Raw genomic sequence first — 3,715 nt, forward strand, 5'->3', positions numbered from 1 at the left:
ATAACTAAATAAAAATATTTTTTTAAAGAGAATCACATTTATAAAGAAGTAGAAAGGTATTCCAACTAAATTTTTTTGACTTTATTATTCAATAAAGGATATTAAATTTTTTTGTTTTTGTTTAAATTTTATTTTTTATTTAGTTATATACATCATAAAAACAAAATATTATTTAGTTATAAATCATAAAATTTAAAAAAAAAACAAAAAAATCATTAAAAAATTAAATTTTTTATTTAATCATATTAAATTTTATTGGGAAAAGTACAATAATCATTAAATACTGTAAATGTTGACAAAAACCTGCAATGCACAGAAAATGAGAAGAGAGAAAAAAAGAATTTAACACTGTTTGTCATTATTTAACGGAAGGGACTATTTTGACTCAAAAATTTATAAGTAAGAACCAATTTCAAACACTTTTCTAAAGAGGGACTAAATTGAGATTTGTCAACCAAACTAGGGACAAAGTTGGGTATTAAACCTTAATTTTTTATGTGAATGATTTCTTTTATTAATATTTTATTATTAAACAACGTTTTCTTGACAAGACGAAGCAGTAATTCTAACAGTTAATTAAACCGAAACTATTATAAGTTCAGTTTTTAAAAACGGAACCATAAAATAATATACTGAACTTTTAGGAAGAATGGATAAGTTTTTTTAGTATAATATAGTACAGAGTTAACTATAGTACAATACAGAACAGTTATTTTTGCACAATCCTACTTCCCACACATATTGATTCCATCACCAGGTAGTACTTGGTTGGCCGTGCTTTGTTTATGACTAAAGGGGTTGAAACGGCACCTTCAACAGTAACCTCACCACGATCTCAAAATGGAGATAGCTAGGTTTTCGATCTCCTTCATACATTGGCGTCAAACAATACGAAAACGTTCCACCTGTTTTAGGTTTTAACTGACCTGCAAGTGAGAAAGGTGCGTTTCCAAGGCCAACTGCGCCATTGTGGGGTAATGCTTATATGAGTTACTTAAAACATTAAAGTGAAAAATTCTGCACAACACTATTTCACTCTAAAAACCATATATGATACCCTTATCCTTATCCTCGTTTCATGATTTTATGTGCCATAACTCATCCCAAACTATGAAACCCCGCTTACTCATACCAAAGGCATTCCCAAAAAAAAAAAAAAAAATTGCACGTTCAAGACTTTGATAATAATTTCTTTTTCAATCCAGAAATAAAATCACTGCTCCAAATATTCCAGCAACAACTATATATATATTTATTTATTTATTTATTTTTTAAATCATGCACCAGTTAGCAAACAATTAGCCAACGCTTATACACGTAATCACTACTTAAACACTATAATTTAAATGTTGCCTTTATAATTCAATGTATCATATTTTTTTTCAAAAGAAAATGTGGATTAAGGTTCCTAATCAAAACAACGTCATTTTATTTGGAACTTTTTCCAACATTGAACCAGTTTTCAAACTATATATTTTAATGGTCTAACAATATAATATTATAAGCACTGCATATTTTTATAAAGTCAAACTGCACTGCATCAGAATTTAAATAAATGGGCTGCACCACATTATGAAGACAAAAGATGGCATATAAATGGCCCTTAAAATTCACACAAATAAAATAACAACACGTGCCAAAAGAATTTCACTAAGGACAAACCAAAATCTGCATCCATCAAAGCAATTCATGCACATTTAAAAATACGTAGCAATCATACCATAATTTTATAGAAACAAAGACTAAGGTTTAGCTCTCCTTATAAAAACATGTATTATGCATAAGAATCAAATCAATGATCACTAACTTATAACAAAAAGTTCTAGATCCTCATAACTTATATGTGCTTTCACTTTTATATATATAACTTATCTTTTTTCTTATTTTAATTAGTAATATTTATGTTCACTATCTTTCTAGATCCTTTATTTTATCCAGATCTTACAATTTCTCTACTTGAACACAATGAGTCCGACACCCAGATAAAGGGATAGCTTAGCATAAAAACATCCAAGTGTAGAAAATATAGAAAAAAAAGAAGCTCGGAGCTTGGCATGAGAACAATATAAAAGAAACTCAACAAAGTTGAGCAAGCTTTTAGTGAAATGGTCAATCCATATGCAAATAACGTAATTCGGCTTAAACCAAACTCGAGACGGGGACTTATCTTCCTACCTGGTCTAATAAAAATATTAAGCCCCAACTTATATCTATTTAAGCTAAATTTATATATTATAACTAAATCTCAGTAGTTTGGTATAATTATTATGTTTTATCCTTTTGTAATTATTTATTAAACTATTATTATTTTAATAGAAATATAAGTTCATTATCAATGTTGATCTTATAAATATAATTAATATTTTTTAAGAAATATTTATTTCATAATCACTCTCACTCTCATTTATAAATCATAACTTTCTTATTAACTTAATCGTAGAGAATTTTGTTGGTGAATCATCTTTTCTCATCAAAGAGAAACCCTCTTCAAACAAAAAAAAAGTGAAATTGTCACCTATCCACAAAGTCTACACTTAGAATATGAATAAATCAAATTTTCTTCTACGAAAATAAAATGGATAAATATATAGAAATAAATTAGAGAGAATGAGTACTAATAAAGAATGAGTTGTTCATATAATAAACCGTAATAACAGGATATACTCACGTTTTATCCAAATTAGTTTAACCACTTAAATATGAGTACTCCATACCACAATATCATCTTTTTGAACTCAAAATTTGAAGTATAATGTTTATGAGTTTAATGTGAGATTTTAACTTATATATGCATATTATATTGTGACTATGTCTTTGTCTAGTACTATAGTTTTCAAATATTCATACTATCACTAGTATAAAAACATTGTTTAACGTCGGTTAATTTGGGCTTTTAACGTCAGTTTCGTATCTGACGTCTATTCCAATGATGTTACTTTGCATCAGTCAGGTAATGACATACGTCTATATAGACGTCGGTTTTGAAAACAACCGATGTCCAATTAGACGTCAGGCGAAGTAACAATAGACGTTACCATAGACGTCAGTGGTCAACAAAATAGACGTATGAACGCGCTGGATCGTTTTGTGCACTGTTACTTATTGGACGTCGCTTTGTGCATTGACTGATGTCTGTGGACGTCAGATTCTGCCTTAACCAACGTCTACTAGGCAATTTTTTTTAATAAAATTTTATTTTTCGAATATAACCACACTTGAAATTCAGAAAAATTTCTCAGAACAATTGTTTATAATAAATAATTGTTTGTTTGAGCTATAAATAAATATAATTCAATCCAAGATCAATAAAATAAAATTATAAACATAAACTAAACCTAAGTAATTGAAAACAACAAAATTAAGTCTTGCTCCACTTCTAGTTTTGGATAAGATAAGTTGCCCACTCTTGCCTTATCTGCCTTATCATGCCTTCGGTTATAGCAGATGAATTGTTGAAGTTTTGCACAATTAAGAAATATTGATTATGGTTTGATATATGTTCAAAAGAATTAATTGATTTTATGATGTTTTCAAAGTAAGCCTGATTATTACCTCATTCCACTTATCTGTAATGCCAGCTCGAATGATGGTCTTAATCCAAGACATCACATAGTACCCACATTCCCATGAATCAAGCTGTTTGTTACACTAAAATGACAAAGTAAATATAGTCAAGAATTAAGATCATTTAATAACAAAGTAAATGAATTAAAAC

The sequence above is a fragment of the Vigna radiata genome, chromosome 2, assembly GCF_000741045.1.
Source record: "Vigna radiata var. radiata cultivar VC1973A chromosome 2, Vradiata_ver6, whole genome shotgun sequence".
Lineage (NCBI taxonomy): Eukaryota > Viridiplantae > Streptophyta > Magnoliopsida > Fabales > Fabaceae > Vigna > Vigna radiata.